Raw genomic sequence first — 18,674 nt, forward strand, 5'->3', positions numbered from 1 at the left:
AACCTATCAGCACTTTGACTGATGATATCATAGGAAGCATTAAAAACCACATTTATTAAGTTTGGGGATTATAAAGATGAAATGGATAGACCTAGGATTTATTATGATAATCTTTGCTCAGTGTTTAAAATCAGATAGGTTAAATCCAGATTGGGTTATGTCACTGTGTGTTGTGCTTTTAATTTAATGGTGTAACATAAAATTTATCATCTGCCGTGATCTTGTTTATTCTCAAAAGATTGGTTACCAGCTAAGTGTCTGAGATGTAAGGGAGTAGTTAAACACAGCTTGATTTATTCTGCCAAAGATCATTTAATGTCACAGGGAGACATGATGCTAAAGTTACAGTGGCAACCCTTTCACATGAAGTCCCTCTGGAAGGAGGGCCAGTATGTCTGCAGGAAGAGGCTGTGTCCTTTTGCTGGTGGCTCTTTACTTGATGTGGCTTCAGTCGGAGAGATTTAAGCCCTCCATGGCATTGTGATTCATAGATGGGGCTCTTTTGCTTTGTCTGTGGAGCTTGAGAAATGTGGTCATTTTGTGGTGTCTGTAGCCCATCCTTCCTGAGGCCTTCTTCCTATGGATTGTATTCCTCTGGACCATTTTAATATCTATTTACCAAAGCACTGTGCTTGGCTGTTTGCAGTGTTTTCTTCATGTCCTGTTTTTAATTTTCAATACTTGGTGCAATAGAAGCTACAAAGATGTGTCACTGTGTGTATGAGATGGATTCTGTATAGATTCTGGTTTAAAAACAAACCAAAAAAAATCAAAACAAAACAGAGATGAAGTAATTATGAAATCTTAGGAAGTACAGTCTCCAAGTGACTTTAACAGAAAGAACTGGAGGAGGCTGATGAGATGGCTCAGTGGACAAAGGCACTGATAGCCTGAGTCCTTACTTAGGACCCACGGGATGGAAGGGAGGAGAGAGCTGACTCACTAAAGCTGCTCTCTGACCTCTGTGCATGCTCTGGCATGTGCATACCCACACACATACAAAGTAATAAAAATGTAGGCAATGTATTAAAAGAAAGGGCCAAAGAAGTGAAGGCATTATTTTCTTATTTTTGTACAAGTCCTTTGTGTGTGTGTGTGTGTGTGTGTGTGTGTGTGTGTGTGTTAAAGTGACCATGTAGGGAAATACACCCTCTCAAACACAGACCCGTTGGCTCGGTTGGCTGGCCAGAAAGCTCTTGGGACTCTGTCTTCATCCCAAATACTGGGTCTTTCATCTTACACAGCCACAGCAGCTTCAAACTCATTCTTTCAGAACAAGAGTTCTTACCCACAGAGCCATTTACCCAGCCCTTCATTTTGTATTTTAGATACATCTTTATGTGAACAGTAGGCTTTTTTTTATATATATATAATCAAAGTGAGGTTTTATTTTTCTGCTGTTGGGACAGGTTCATGTTATGTTGTCTGTGATGGCCCTGAACTCCGAGTTTGCATGGTCCTCTCACCTCAGCCTCCTGGGAGCTGGGGCTGTTAGTAGAATTGTTCTGGTGGGAGCCTGGAAGGAAATGTTAACAATCCAAGTTCAGTAACCTCTCTGCACCCCAATTAAATAGTTAATAGTGAAAAGCAGAGAAAGGGGATTATTTAATGTGGCCACACACTGGGAAGAGGGACAAATAAGGCTTAATGATGCCCCCACCCCGCAAGTCTGTCTTTCAGGCTCTGACAGGAGATTTAGGTTAGAGGGGAAGAACTCCTGACCAAGGTGTGGTTGCCATTGTCTAGGCTCTTGTCTTTCTTTGAAAGTGAACATGTCAGAAATATCTTCCTGGGAGACAGGTTCCTCCTCTGGCATCAGGATTTTGGCTTGTTCGTTCTTGGAGGAAATTCCAGATTCTTAAGGTCTGTTGTCTCAATATCTGAAGGGAGGAGTACAAGAGTCTCTGTAGAATATTTCTACTCCTGTTAGAATGGTTACAGGACTACATGTCCCCACCTTACCTGCTAGGAGTTCATTTTCAAGACATGTACACATTTACACAAACGTTAAGGATCAGACCCCTCCATTCTTTTTCCACATGGGTTGTTGGCAGCCATTTCTCTGCTGTGTGGGTGTGTCACCTGTCTGTCATGGGACAATGGGGCTGGAGCACCTCCTGCTGCTGCCATTGGAATCACTATACATTAACCTTAGGACACCAGGTGCCAACACAACTGATGGTTTTCCAGGAAAGTATATGATGAAATGTATAATGACAGGGTGAGTTGCCACAGTGATGCTGAGCGATGCTTACTCTTCAATCACATACTCAATTGAAACAAAAGCAATGCTTGTACCACTCAGGTTGCTCTCTAGTATGTGTGCTTTCTAGGAAACTTCATCTCAGTCATCAAATGCTTTTAGATGACACTGACCAGTACTTATAAGAGGTTTTGCAGTGTCACATTGTTTTATTGGGTTCTGGTGCTATATTGGATTTCTCTCTCCCCACATTTATGTAATTTGACAGAGAGATTTAACATTTAAGTGTTTAAAATGACACATCAAATCAAACATGTAGCTCAGAGATTGCTCAGAAAGCACCTGCTGTGCTTGCAATTTGACTTTTTCTATGTTAAAAAAAAAAGAGAATGTGGTGGTTTGAATGATAATGTTTGAGTAATTGGTCCTCAGTTGGTAGAACTGTTTGTGTAGGATCAAGAGAGGTGGCCTTGTCGGAGGAAGTATGTCACTGGGGGTGGGCTTTGAGTCCACGCCATCCCCAGTCCCCCACCCCTTATGCTTGTGTCTCATGATGTGAGGTCCCAGCTACTGCACCCGCCATGCCTGCCGCCATGCTCCCTGCTACCATGACTGTAGCCCTCTGGAACTATGAGTCCCAAACGATTTCTTCTGTAAGATACCTTGGTCGTGGTGTCTTATCTAGAGATAGGAAAGTATGGAAGACATGGTTCAGTGAGCAAAGGTGCTTCCTGCTGAGTGTGAGTGCTGGGGTTCAATCACTGGAGTCCACGTGTGGAAGGAAAGAGTTGACTCCTGAGAGCTGACTTCTGAACTCCATATATGTGTCCCCCGATAAATAACAATGGGAAACAATGAAAGAACATATAAAGTGAAGCACATGCTACTGTAACCCATTTCAGCTTCCCCTCTCCATGCCGGGTGCAGCAGCCTAGGATTGCAGGCTTCTGAAGGGCCCTCCCATCTCTGCCTCTCTTCTTGCCCTATTGCTTAGGGTTAAAAGGGAATTTTATGGCTCCATGGTACTATGACTGTTGTAGCCTGTGGTCTACTTAACATTTTGCCTTTATGCTTTCTGATTTAAAATAAAGTAAAATAATAATAATATAAAAAGCCAGTTCACAACAGGTGAGTTTTGTTTAAAAATGTGTTTGAAATTGACCTCTTGAATTTCTTCAGTGTTGTTTGCCTTCATGCGTTCACACATTTGATTTTGTTCATGACTCAGTCATCAGTTAGCCCCTAAGCACCTAGGTAACTTAAGTCCCTATAGCCCTACAAAGTATGTCAGCTTTAGAGATCCAGGAGGCTTGGGATAAGCGCCTGCCCAACACAGGATATTGTTGGTGGGTTATAAGAATCACAGTGTGCTCTCCTGCTGCCTGTAGGTCCTTGCGTCCTGCTTCTGTCACTCTCCCAGCTGAGAGTGAGTTAAAGCAGGCAATGAGAGACCATGGCAGGACTGCAGCCCCAGCTGCCTCAGCGGGGCACATGTTAGGTCCCAGCATCTACTGGGATATGTTTGGGATATCTCTATCATGCACTTCTAACACAGTCCAAGAATGCACTTTTAACACAGCTCAAGAATGAGCAACACATACACACAGGCTGAGGGTCTGAGATTAGTGACCAAATAAATACCACAATGGAAGCAACTTATTCTGGTTAATGATTTCAGGAGATTGCATGTATCATGGCAGGGAGGCATAGTGGAAGAGCTCCATGGCTTCTGGAGTATTTCATGAGGCTTCTCAAATGACCTGGCTATGGGGATAGGATCCTAAGCTGGACAAGATGGAACCCTCAAAGGTCTTCCCTCAGAGATCCCACCCCTGCCGGCCAACCAACCAGGCACACTTCCTAAATATTTGACAACCTTCCACAACAGTACCACCAGCCAAGAACCTGGAATTTAAAGGCAAGAGCCTGTGGGGGTCATTTTACATTTCAACCACAACAGGTGGCTCTGTCTAGAAACATCAGAGCTGCACATAGAGTAGCTAGCTCATATAGTCTTTGTCTAGCATGCAGGAAACCCTGGGTTTCATCCTGGCAGCACACAAACCTGGCTATGATGGTACATGTCTGTAACCCCAGCACTTAAAGGAGGTAAGGATGGGAGGATCAGAAATTCAATGGCACACTCAGCTGCAGAGTCAGTTCAAGGTCAGCCTGATATATAGTGATATATAGGAGATTCTGCCCCCACCCTAGGAAGCAACATCTCCCTGCTCCCTGCAAAGGGAGTAGTATGGCCTGAGGGGTGTCCTGTAGTGGGGTGATCCTTGGACCACCTAGTTCCTATTTTTTGCATCTTCAACTGTCATACTTTTTGCAGACTCCAACGGGTACCCAGTTTGCTATTTGCTGATTGGATGGATCATTTGATTTTTTTCACCAACTGTGCCAACAAGAAAATAGAAGATTCACTCGATTTTAGCATTTGCTCACAATGCACCAACATGTAGCAGGGAGTTAGAAATGGATGTCCCATGGCAGAGGCAGCCCCTTCCCTGACCTAGCTCTATTCTATAGTCTCATGTCATAAGTCTGTTTTGAAGAAGCTGTTAGGAAGCTCTTGGGAAATATGTCCCCTTTTTATTGTGTGTGAATTAGATTTAGATTATTCAAAAGGCTAAAATATTCTCAGAATCACAGAACAAGGCAATATTGCTTTGTCCCTTTATTGCCAAGGGGTTACTACAACACATAGATTTTATTTGAAGGGAGTTTAACTACTTTTTTGTTTTTTAGAAATAAGATCTCAAAGACTCATACAAATTCAGAATCTGTAAGAACACGCTTTTATTTTTTTAAAAGATTTATATTTGTGTGTATGTACATGTGTACATGTGTATGTGTACATGAGTGTATACACCTGCAGAGACCAGAAGAAGGCATAAGATGCCCTGTAGCTGGTATTAAAGGCAGTTGTGAGTTGTCTGACATGGGTGTTGGGAACTACGTTCAACAGGGCCATCTTTCCAGCCCCCAAACTTTTAAAAGGTGAAGTCTCCCCAGTATTCTTACAATCACAACTGCTGTTTAGGCATGCTGTTAGTTAAATGGCTTGATAGATATGTTGTCTGGTGTGTAAAATACTGTACAATTTTCTTTCTATGATGTAGTCTCAACTCTATACTTCTGGACTATTTTTAGAAAATGATTCATGATATTTTAAATATAACTATACACCTATTTCCGACATCTTATTTTATCAACAGTATGATATTGAATCTCTGTATTCATGATAGTGATTGTTTTAATGCAAAAAAATCCTTTTGGTGAGAAATGATAAAGCCTTTGGCTCTTCTGTTCACAGAAGGACAATGCACCTATAGGAAGGGATTTCTCAGATCGGCTCGTGGTTGGTGAGCCTGTTGAAAACAAAACACTCTGCAGACTCTGGCCATCTGTCAGATTCATGCTCACCCTCTCTCATACAAAACCAGAAAGAGTTCACAGATGAGATACCGCCAGGAACACTGTCGGTCTGAGAAGGGAAGCTAGTCTCCTGGATTTTAAAACTCACACTCAGAAATCCACTAGAGGTGTGATGGTTGTCTGTATTGTAGCAGGCATGGTCACAGAACCACTAAGGAGAACACCGTAGGCAGAGGGGGAATGGGGGTGGGGATTAACCTGTACGTGAAAAACACTCAGTCACAAAGTTTGTCCGTTTCTAAGCACACAGAATCTATTCTTGCTTTGGAAAGTAGCCTTTCTTCACATATATTACAAAAGGCTTGTGACATAGAATGTGAGCCTATATGAATATTACTGGTGTGAATTTTCAACACTGCTTTTAAGGAATGAGCCAGACTGCCTTGAATTCATAACTAGAATTCTCTTACTTGAAAGCATGGCATGAGGCTCGGTCAATGGACACTTGCTGTGTAGACCTCCTGGCATGGTAAACCAAGACTCTACCTTGGCCTCTTCGGCCTCTCTTTGCAACAAGCTCTGTCCTCATTAGTTCAGGGTCACAAATTTAGTCTTGGTGCTGTTTGCAGACAGACTTTAAAAAAACTGCCCGGGACTGTATCCCTGCCAATAGCTTATATGACAAACCCAAGATGAGAAAATCGCTCTATTCTTAAGATGTGACTGTCAGTGTATTAGAAGGAAATCTGAGTTCCAGGAAGAAAACTGGGTTGCCACACCATGGGGGCTTCTAGAAGGGCTGTCTTGGGGTACAGCAGACCCAGAGGGGCTAGATTTGCCCCATAGTGGGCTGTTAGCCTTCTCCTGCCTTGTCTTCAAATGAGAATGAGAAAAGCTGATTATTTATTGAGTATGACTGTTCTTTTTGGAAAAGCAGAGACCTTAGTAAGGGTTACCAGAGACTGGGATGCTCGATAAAAGAAAGAAGCATGGAGAACAGGTAATGGTTGGTGAGCTCAGTGGCTAGTGCAGAGAGGGTTGGGATGAAAACTGGCATCTTACAGAGTCTATGTTTAAAATTTTTAAAAGGAACTCTGCAACCTGGCACTATCCACCTGGGTGGAGAGAAGATGTGGGGGAAGAGAGCCCTGTGTTTGGGTAGATCTGTGTCTTGCTTAGCTATCCGGTGGGGTGAGGTGAGGAACCAGCTTAGTCTGGTCCCAAGCTAGAGGGCTGGCTCTGGACCCAGTGCCTGTGAGGAGTGCTGGGTGCAGAAGGGAGGATAATTTATGGTGTGTGCTTTGAGATTCCCTTAAATAGAAAAGAGCAGCCAGTCCACACGTCTCAGAAGCCTACTGTCTCTCGTGTTTGTTGTTGACTACTTGGAGGAACACAGACCTTTGAAAATCAAGTGGAAGAGGTCTGGGCTCAAGCACGACACCCAGATCTAGCCCAGATCTTGTCTCCCATAGGAGCTTAGGGTGACTGTGAGGCTCAGGTGACATCAAGAATACAAATGTTTTGAGACCAGCAGGCCCTCAATATATATGACTTCTCTCGTCTTACTGTAAGAGCAGCCATTGTCTCATTCTTTATTGTGTGCATTCATGTGTTCACGTGTGTGTACATGTGTATGTGTGAGAGAGGGGGGTTAGGGAGAGGGGGAGGAATGGAGAAATAAGAGGAAGGGAGGGAGAGACAGAGGATGCAAGGATGGACATCCATGCAGAGGCAGAGGCACTCACACTAACTAGAATTCCCTGATTTAGCTGGGATGGCTGGCCAGACAACAAGACAGAGGGACCTGTCCGTTACTGATGGAGCTGTCTTCCTATCCTGTATCTTCCTATTCATATCCAGCATCCCTCTTATCTACAGCATTATATTCAAAGACTCCAGAAGATATCTAGATGGCACCTGGCCTTATATGGGCTGTTTTCCTCACTCCTGTGGCAAATCTTAGTTTATGGTCATGAAAAGTAAGACATTAGCAATAGTAGTAAGCTTGAATGTTACAGTTACCCACTATAATGAGAATTCTGTGAATGCTGTCTCTCTCTCTCACCCTTGTAATAAGTTTTTTTCCCCTCTACCATAGTGGTTCTCAACCTTCCTAATGCCTCGACCTTTTAACACAGTTCCTCATGCTGTTGTGACCTCCATCCATAAAATTATATTCATTGCTTCTTCATAACTGTAATTTTGATACTGTTATGAATTGTAATGTAAGTAACCATGTTTTCTGATGGTCTTAGGTGATCCCTGTGAAATGGTCATGACCCACAGGTTGAGAACCACTGGTCTACCACATAAAAACACATCTGTCCTCTGGTAATGGAAACTTTGGAGGACAAATCTGCAGACCAGAGTGGACAACTGAACTAAAAATACCTTCTTATAAACCCTAGCTAATAATTCACTTTACAAAAATGATTGCATATACACAACCGTAATTCTAAACTGAGCATTGCATCAAATTTTAACTTTGAATAAATTGAAATTAACTCCTCAGTGCACATTGAAAAGAGATATTGCAAAGACCAAACCAGGATCTGAAAACTAAGCGCATGCAGTACATTAAAGTTCCCATGGTGGTTTACATGTGACGTACACCCTACTGGCTTGTTTGTTTATACATTTGGTCCTCAACTAATGTCACTGTTTGGCAAGGTTGTGAAGCCTTGTTGGAGGAAGTGGGGTGTGAAGCCTTGTTGTGGAAGGGGTGTGACCAGCTACTCCATGCTTCTGTTGCAATGACTGATTCAACATGATGGCCTACTGCCGTTCAAACTCTAATAAATAAATGAATCTGTGTTCCTTTAAGTTGCATCTAGTCTTTTGATAACTTCAACCAGAAAGGTAACTAGTACAGTTCTCCTGCATAGAGGGGGTCTGGAGGCAAGCAGATGGGTTGCCACGGTTCCTGCAGCTGCCTACTGGTTCTGGGGTAACTCTAATATATCAGAGAACTCTGGTGAGAGCCAGGCTGAATGGTATAGGGTATTAGTTCTCATATTGCATGTATATATTCATATCTTACTTATTTAGTGTATGTGCTCATGCATGTGTGTGCACACATGGGAGTGCATGTGCCATCATGTGAACATGAGGTCAAAGGACAGCTTGCAGGAGAGATGGACAGTATTGCAGAAATGCCGGCCTTTCTCCATAGGTCTTTGGCAGGAGTGGGCTGCTGAGTAATTTGCTTTTCCCACCTGCATCTCTCTTCCATGGTTCAATATTCTATGGATAATGTCCACTGATAATAGTGACCAGATATGCTCCATTCAGTCCTGGACACAGCCTTGAATCTACTAGACTGCTACCACTGTCTCTGAAACTAGACATCTCATTTGTGATGTGAAGGTTGGACTGATGTCTTTTAGAGAAGCATCTCTTTGGATCCTACTCTGGATAGACATCAGTCCAAGACAACTTTTGCCTGAAAAACACTGAAGAATATGCAGAAACTGCTCGGAGACTTTTCACTGTGACAGCTAAGGTATCAAGCTGGGTAGCTATTTTGTCAACTTGACACAGGCTACAGTCATCTAGGAAAAGGGACTCTCAGTTGAGAGCATGCCTCCACCAAACTGGCATATAGACAAGGCTATGGGAGTGTTTTCGTTCTTAAGCATTGATGTAGGAAGGCTCAGCTCACTGTGGATGGGAACACCTTGGGCAGGTGGTCCTGGATCGTATGAGAAAGCCAGGGGAACAAGTCAGTTAAAAGCATTCTTCTGCGGCCTCTGCTTTGGTTCCTGCCTAGAGCTCTCATTTGGCTTTCCCTCATGACAGACTGTGATTTGGACACACACATCAAATAAACCCTCTCCTCCTCAAGTCACTTCCAGTTATGGTCTTTATCACAGCAATAGAACAAAAACTGTCACTAATATTGAGTTATTTATTTGAGAAACCAAAGGGCAAATGGAGAGGCATGTTGGAAGAGAATTGTGTTCATTAGGAAGGGAGTGAAATGGTGCATCTTAGCGTCAGGTAGAGATGAAAGCGCAGGGAAAAGAAACACAGTCTGGGCTGAAAGGCAAAGGAGGAAGCATGGTCATGCTCACTCTGAGTGGCTGGTGGAGGTGAGGTGGGATTTCCAGAGATGACAGTTGAGATGAGCCATGTTCCTAAAGCACTGCCTCCCAGCAGACAGTGTCAGAGACAGGGCCTAGAGGTGTAGAACCAGAGCATGATGGAGATGGGATGGAGCTCACTAGAGGGGAGCCTAGAGATGGGCGTGTCCAGCTTGCAGGAGTCCTGCAGCTAAGGCATCAGACACATGGCGCTGGCAGCATGGAGCATGAGAAACTCTCCAAGCTTGCTTAGAAGGAGAGCTGGGAGCAGTGTTCAAGTGTCTCTATGATGTACTCTATGGGAACCGGGAGAAGATTACTTCTGTTTGTGCTAGGACACAGTTCTTGGAGAAGAGTAATCCATTTACTGGGGGTCCCTGGCACAGGCTGTAGAGCACTTGTGTCTGTGTCTCTGTGAGTATGTGCATGTGTGTATGTGTGTCTCCATGTGTATGTGATTATATGTGTGTCTCCATGTGCATGTGTGTGAGTATGTGTGAGTCTGAGTATGTAGTTGGTGTGTCTCTGTGTATGAGTGTGTGTGTCTCTGTGTGTCTGTATGTATCTATATCTGTGTGTGTATGTGTATGTATGTGTATCTCTGTATGTGTGTCTGTGTATGTATATGTGTGTGTGTGTCTGTGTGTATGAGTGTGTGTGGGGGGGTATGTATGTGTATCTGTGTGTGGAGGGGGGCTGCAGTTGATATTAGTTGTACTTGGTACCTTTTAACCTAGGGTATTTGAGTCATGGTCTGCTCCTGAATACAGAGTTCCTTGATTCCGGAAAATATAGCTAGAGAGTTTGCTTTAGGGTTCTCTCTTCTCTTCTCTTCTCTTCTCTTCTCTTCTCTTCTCTTCTCTTCTCTTCTCTTCTCTTCTCTTCTCTCTCTCTCTCTCAGATTACAGCCAGCTGCCTAGCCCTCATGCAAGTGCTATGGGATCTAAGCTATGGCCCTCATGCTTGCTCAGCCAGTGCTTTGCGTATTGTGCCATGGCCTCAGCCCCAATGTCTCTCAGTGTGCATGTGTCCATCTTGTGTTCAGTGTGCTTTGTAGGGTAAACCCAGTGCAGCCCCATGATAAACTTATGCTTGCGCTGGATGTAATCACTCAGATTACTCCAGGCATGGGGGCAACAGTCTAGGACTGCCCCAGGGCTAATAACCTGGGATAGGAGAGTGCTTGCTTGATGGATTGTTGGAGCCATAACAGGGAATGGACTAAGAAGAGGTTTAGATGGGAGAAGAGAAGGTGTGGAAACATCCTGTGTGAAGTTATCAACCATGAGAGGCACAGTAGCCTTTCACACAGAGAGGTGGGACATCAGTGTTCCTGACTGTTGCCGGAGTTTCTTTCCCACCAGGTCCCGCTTATATTAATTATTAAACTTTGGCCAATAGTTTAGGCTGCTTATTTGCTAGCTTTGTCTTAATTAATATCTCATTTCTATTAATCTAAGTATGTCACATGGTCTCATCTTACCAGAGATGGGTCCAGACCTGTTACTCCTTCCTTGGCTCCATGGTGTCTCTTTGCAGTCTCTCTCTCTTTCTGCCTACCTTTCCCAGAATTCTCCTCATCTCCTAGCCCTGCCTATCTTCCTGCCTCTATTGGTCAAACTGTTTTTTTTTCATCAACCAGTAAGAGAAACATATGTACAGGACATTCTGCATCACCTGACATAGAAGAAAGTCAGGGGTTGAATGGCTGGGGAGACAGGGGAAGGTGTGAGGACATGGAAGATCCAGGTGGACGAGACTAAGTTAGCTGCAAGCTACTGTGTTGAGGACAGTCAGCTATCTTGGGGCTTTATCATAGTGATATCCCCACGTATGCTGCATACCCACGGACACAGACGTTTGAGGGCATTGGTGATTCTTGGATTGGAGTATCTGAATAGCATTAGTTTTGGGTGGGAGAGGTATCATTTTAAATATTACTTATTTTCAGGACAGGGAACAGAGGGCATTTTAGGAGTCTATGGAGTACACTTAAGACCAGGTCAGGGACAGATCAGCAGTGGAGAGTGTCAGAGTAGAGACATCTGACCTCTGGGTAGAGGCAGGGGCATCTGTGTGGGGACAGAAGGGCATGACCCACAAGAAGTGTGAATTGAGAAGCAGAGGAGAGAAGGGGGTGGGTTAAGTGGAGGTTGGATATGGACAAGAGAGAATCCACGTGAGCCCAATAATTTCCCACTGGTACAAAGCAGGCCCAGTGTTGAGGAAGAGGAGGCTAGAGATGGCTTGAGTCCACCTACTGATATTGTGTTCTCAGCTGGCAGTCAGGTGGACCCAGAGCTGGGGTGATGGACAAGGATGCTCACACAGGGATTCCAATGTCTTAAGATTTCCCATCTCTCTGCAATGGTAAAAACCAGGACAGTGAACTCTGCAACATTAAGACAAGGCTGAAGCTGCCAAGTCACACTTTCTTATTTTGGCATTGCTTTGTTATTTAAAAGGATGCTCACACTTCGATATCTCTAGGAGCTATGGGTGAGGTAAGTGAGAAGGAAAGGCAGAGGAGAGGAGAACACAGAAGTCTAATGATGAAAGGGAGGCAGACTCTAGCTTAAAAACAAAACATTTGTTACCATCATTAGAAATAGAAACTTGTGCCGGAAAGACATAGGTTTTACAAATGCATGTGTGCTCTTTTAACTCCTCCAACCCAAGCATCCTCCAGCTCACCACAGGAGCTCCAAAGTACTCATTCTGGAGGGTCTGGGGTCTCGAGGGGCACAGAGGGGCTTTTGATCCAGATGGCTCCAAGCAACCCACCAAGATAGTGAGGTAAACAAAGGAGCGGTTAGTGCCTACGTGACACAGGGACTGGGACTCTGGGTAGCTTTGATTTCCAGCTCTGATTCTGTGCGACTGCCACCAAAATTAAGATTTCTCACTTTACATCTCACCAGCCTTCATGGGGCCAGAGCTGGTACAACATTGCACTCCGTCTCGAGCGGCTTCACCCTCAAAGCAAAGCTGCAAAGTCTCATACGGCAACAGAGCCTTGCTTGTAGTCATGACTGCCTTTTCTTCTGCCTTTGTCTCTTGTTTTAATCCTCTGGTCCTTCCTTGCCCTTTCCTTTATTTGTAATAAGCAGAAAAAAATTAAAATGATTCAGTGCAGCAGTCAAATGAACAGAGCGTGGTTCAACTGAATGGTGGCACCAATCACGCTGGAAATACCAACTGTGGGAATCCCAGATTTTCAGCTCTTTTGGGAATCTCTGGTACCCTGGAAAGGAGGACAGGGAGCTTCAGAGCACCAGTGAGTTTACTGAATGCTGCCCTCACAAGGTGGGCATGGATGGGCCGAAGCTCTGAGACAATCTGCTGCAGAGGCCTCGACCACTCTTCCTACTGACCTTGTGGAAGTCTGGCACTGAGAGAACACCAATTTCTTTCAATACTAATCTGGACTAACTGCTGTGCCTTCCAATGTGGCTGCATTTGAAGGTGGGTAGTTGCATATGCACATTGATAATTAACACTGGAGCACGAGGACCCATGTTCAATGTGACCAGTGTCTTTATTAAGATAGAAAATCTGCAAGCTACCCATGTATATGACTAGCACTCGGGATGTGAAATCAAGGATGATGGCCCCACAAGTCAAAGGCACTACTGGTAACTCTTGAATTAAGGTTAAGATTAGGCCTGGGTACAACTGCTTTTCTTCTATAGCTCTTTGAGGCTCCTAATTCAGGTCTGTTGACTTTCACAGCTGAGATACAGTAGTAACACTGTAGCTAAGAGATCCATTGTGGGTCCTTGGCACTGTCACCCAGCTGAATGACACATCCTAGATTCTGTTAGCTCAACAGCTCTGGGAGCAAGATCAACTCATGTGAAGGGTGGGGTACTCAACTGTGAGAAGTATTTGTACCAGTCCCATTCTCTTTAGCATTATAGAGGGGCTCTTACTCTAGACCCAGATGGTAGCTGCTTCTCCCTGTCCTCAGACTCTACCCACACATTTATGATTATAATCTCCTCATGGACAATCTGGGGCTCTTCCCTCCTAGAAGGTAATCAATGTCTAAGGATAGATCCTTACTTTGGGTAGAGTTTCCCAGGTTGAACACACCTTGATGAAACAAAGGCAATTTTAGGCATGGATTCACAGTGGGGTGAGGGGTAAAAATACATTGGTATAGCAACTCCTGGATGAGTCAGACTTGAGACACTTGGGCCTGTGTAGAGTCTGTCCCTGCTGTGTCCTGATGAGTGTCAAGGGTGTCCTGTATCTTGGTGAATTGGGTGGTATGGTTTACAGTCAGAGAATCTAGTGGTGCTTGCTTATCTGAGGATCAGTCATTTGTTTGGTTCATCTCATATGGAAGGAAATTCTTCATTATTCCCCTGTTGCCTGTAGAGCCCCACCATCCAGGGCATCTCTGCCCCTGCTGTGTACTTATATCCAGGGCTAGAACTCTCACCATTTAGCCCCAGCTCATTGACCTAGATCATCCCCCACTTTCCCCAGCTCCTTCTCCATCACATCTGCCATGATGATAGAGGCATGAACCAATAGCGCTCTTACCACGTACCTCTCAGCTCTTCTCAGAGGTCAGCATGAAGCAGACAAGTGTAGCCTGCATTTCTAAAAGGCTCCCAGGGGCTGTGGACTCTGCAGAGACCTCTGCATAAGAACAGTGTGTTCTTATCATTTATGAGTTTGTTTAATCCCCACAGTAAATCACTCTTGAGTGAGAAACTAAGGCACTGTCAGGTTAACTGGCTTGCTTGGGGGCTACAGAGCAATAAGTGATGGAGCTGAGATTTGAACTCAGTGAAGCCATTGTTCACCACTCTGTGCTACTGGGTTCTTAGTCTGAAGAAATCATGACTCTTTCCCTCCTTTCTTTCAAGCCATTAATGAAGGTTAATCAGCCAGACTCACAGACCCTCAATGTCCTTACTTAAGAAATGGGTTGAGGCAACACCTTCCTCATAGGGTTATTGTGAGGCTCAAGCCTCACAAGACTTGCTTCTTCTCTTATCTTTTTCTTCTCCATCTTCCTTCCCCTTCCTCCCTTCTCTGTGTCTTCATTTTTGCTTTTCTTCCTCTTTACCTTCTTCCTTCTCTGCCTATTATCTCCCCAATTTTGTGATTAATTGTGTGGACTTTAGATTCTTCACAGGCATCTGAACTGTCTCTAGTGTTCCTTAGCAGTGTGGCAACTTGGTGTATATTTTAATTTCTCTGTAGGTTAGCTTCCTTCATCCACTAAATATGGGTGTTAAGATCTCCTTCCCTAAGGACTTATTTGTGGCAGGTGACTAGATAATACACATAAAGTTCAAAGTATAGGTTAAATGTTTATTATCATTGCCATTCAATTAGATCATTCACTTTAGTGACATCAGGATATTTGACTAATATCCTGAGCACTTATACACACAGTGTTCTAGTCAGTCCTTCTAAGACTACTGTGGTAAAGTTTTCATTTCCTGTGTGGAGAGATAACTCAGCAACTGAACTGGTATGACTGGTCAGGGCCATGTGGCTCATTACTGATGGGACAGAGATGAAACCCATTCCTCATCTATGGGTCAGGTGGTGGTATGATGGTCCTCTCATAGAGTTCGCAAGCTACAGAAAGAAAAGATGCCTGGGCGCTCACATGCTGAAGTTCTTATTACTAATCCCTTCCTTTTCTTCAGTGTCTTTATGGTTCCTGTCTATTGTCCTCCTTATTCTCTGACTGTGGCCCCCTTTTACTACTCTGGCTGTGATGGTTATAGGTAATTTCCAGTATCAGTCACCAATCTCTCTTCAGCTCCGTAGACTTATCTTGTCCCCAGAGGTGGGACATTAGGATCAGAGACAGGAGTGGCTCAACAGTCCTGTCTCTTGATGGAACTAACTTCTCTTTCAACCCCTGTAGAAACAGAGCTAGGAACAGTTGACAGAATACTTGAAAACGTGTATCATATGGTGCTTTGAGATGAACCTAGTCATCGTTTAGGGTAGAGTGATGCTTCTCAGATCCTCTGTAGGAGGGTTACATCTTTAGAGGAGCCTCTTCATTGTAGAGCTAGACCATGTGGCTTCCTGAAGACATTATGGGACATTTAGAAGTATATGTGAAAAATAGAAATGGCTTTTGTATTAGTTATTTTTCTGTGATAATATATCATGGCCAGAAGCAAATGACAGAAGAAAAGGGTGTGTATTTGACCTGAGTTCCAGGGGATGGAGTCCATATGGGAGGAGACAGGGAAGTGGGAATGTGTGTGCGATTAGCCTCAAGGTGAGGAAGCAGAGAAAGGGAGAGGGGAACAGGCTACAAATCTTAAAGGTCACCCACAGTAACATATTCCAATAGTGCTCCATACCCTAATGGTTCCATAATTTCCAAGCAGCACCACCAACTGGGGACCGGGTGTTTAAAGTGCACGAGCCCATGGAGGACATTTCCCATTCAAACCATCACATTTTTCATATTGAATTGCTCATACTTCAATGAATGTTATAAGGCTACCTCCGATGTCCTTGCCCATAGAAGAGATATCATCAGCATTAAAGAGGGCAGTGTGTTTATATGCCATCTCTCTCTCTCTCTCTCTCTCTCTCTCTCTCTCTCTCTCTCTCTCTCTCTCTCTCTGCCACTATGGTCTGAACGTGGGATATGTTTCTCTGGCTTGAAGACCTTATAGAGGAAACACTCAGGAAATAGTCTGTGACATTTTCCAGTTAAGAATCCAACCAGATGTGTGGTCACTTGATTTGTTGTCAGGCTGAAGTTTCTCTGGATTTTTTGGCGCACTGCTTTGTCCCTCTGACTTTGGGGCACAGGGTTGGCACAGGACAGGGGTGAAGTAGGGACAGAGATGTGGAGAGCTCTTTGACCAGGTCAGAAGAGTCTAATGACAAGGAAAGCATTGGACTTGCACCCAAGACTCATATCCAAGTTTTAGCATCATGTTTGCTCACAGGTGGATCACAAACAAGTCAATTGACCTCCCTGAATGCAATTTTCTTGCCTGTGAGATGGCATTAGCAATATCCACTTGAAGAATTGCTGAGTGGAAGAAATGTTAAGGAGGTATGAATGGAGTCTTCAAAAACCATGTGCTAAATCAAAAAAAAAAAAAAAAAAAAAAAAAAAAAAAAAAGGTGTAATGATCATAACCAGGCCCACTGAAGGTCTAAGTATGCAGGATGGTGCTGGGTGAGTAGAGAGCACAAACAGGTTCCCATATCCCTGGGGCTGTCCCAGTGGGACTGGACAGCCCATCAGTGGAGCCTTCACAGAGACATAAAGCCTCAGATGGGGCATTACATGGTCCCATTTTCGTTGAGAGCTTGTTTATGGGATGATTTTAATGTCCCGTGTTTGCAGTATGGCTATTGTTTCTTAGAGCCTTATGGGACCCCAGGGGTACAGAGCAGGCTTCATACTGGTTTTAATTTCACCTGGTCCTCCCTCTCCAGGTAGCTGGCTTTGCCTCTTGATAGATATTTAGAAAGATAATTGCATGTACCTTGGGAGACATGAAGTGCCTGCATCCTGCCACTGCAAATGTGTCTCTCACTGTTGTCCTGGGCTCAGTCTATGGCACTATGTGGCTGGCTCCATCCTTGGGATGGTCAGTCTTAAGTGTCAACCTGAAGGGAGCTTGAATCACCTAGGAAATAAATGTCTGTATATGTCTGGGTGGAAGTTTCTAGAGTGGGTTAATTGGGATGGGGAGGCTCACCATGAATGTGGGTAGTAGCATCTACAGGGGTCCTGGACAGCAGCATTCATTTCTCTCTGTCTCTGTTTCCTGACTATGAATGCAATATGTTCCATTGCCATATACTCCTGCTGGGAAATCTTTCCCATGACTTGCCATATCTGGGGATCACAGGGACTCCTTCCATGAGGAGGAGCCAATCCCCCATCCATTCTCCACTCAATGCCCCTGAGTCTCTGCCTGTATGTGTGGTTGGGAATCCCATCAGGAAAATCATTTCCTTCCTGCTGTTGACACCCAGAGGTTGTGTGCATCCTCCTGCTTCCACCAAAGGCCTTGCTGTTCTAAGTTGCAGGCTTACCTTGAACAGCCTGGCAGTTGTCACCTAGGGCATCTGTAAAGTGGGTCAAACATCCCAAGAGCCACCGTCAGCCACAGTTCACTCCATACCACCCACATCACCATGCCAACCTCTACTCTAATTGGCTCATTTTTTTCTGATTGGTGAAGTATATACAGTGTTGTTTTTATCTAAGTTGTTCTATTTACCAAGAAAGACTTGGGGGTCAGATGTTGGGGTGAAAACCTACTAGAGAAGCCAAGAAGCAAACGATTGACCTTCCTTTTTGGCTGGAGATCCGACAAGAGAACATCTTTCCTTTCATCCCAAACCAAACCATTAAAGCCCCTGAATTGCTCGCTGTTCCTCCCCATCCCTTCATCTACATCTCTCTATTCATATTCCTGGCTCCTCAGTATTATCTATGGGCTATTCCTGTCAACTAGCCACTGCCTCTGCTCCCTGATCCAAGGTTAGTTTTATCAACACAGTCTCAGAGTTTCACAGTGAGATCAAATATCCCACAATAATATAGCCACAGCTGTGCATCTTAGTTTCTTTTCCTGTTGCTGGGATAAAACACCCAGATAAACACTGGGTTTCCTTTAGCTCATGGTTAAAGGGTACAGTCGCATGGGAGGGAGGGCATGGAAGCCAGAGCCTGAGGCAGACAGAGGCATCTGAAGCCAGAAGCAGAGGGTGATACACGAACACACTGCTGCTCAACTCCCAATCTCCACTTTACACCACTCAAGATTTCCTGCTCCAGGAATGGTCACACAATTCTTAAGATGGACCCTTTCACATCAGTTAGCACAATCAAAGTGACCTCCTACAGGGTTACCTGGACTCCTAGATGATTCTATATTGTGTTCAATTGGCAGGGGTAGCCAGTGCATCTTATTAGCCATTTTAAAGTGTAGAGTCCTATGATGCACCAAATACGTTCACGTTATAAAATCCATCATGCC

Source organism: Phodopus roborovskii, unplaced genomic scaffold (assembly GCF_943737965.1).
Source record: "Phodopus roborovskii unplaced genomic scaffold, PHOROB, whole genome shotgun sequence".
Taxonomy (NCBI): domain Eukaryota; kingdom Metazoa; phylum Chordata; class Mammalia; order Rodentia; family Cricetidae; genus Phodopus; species Phodopus roborovskii.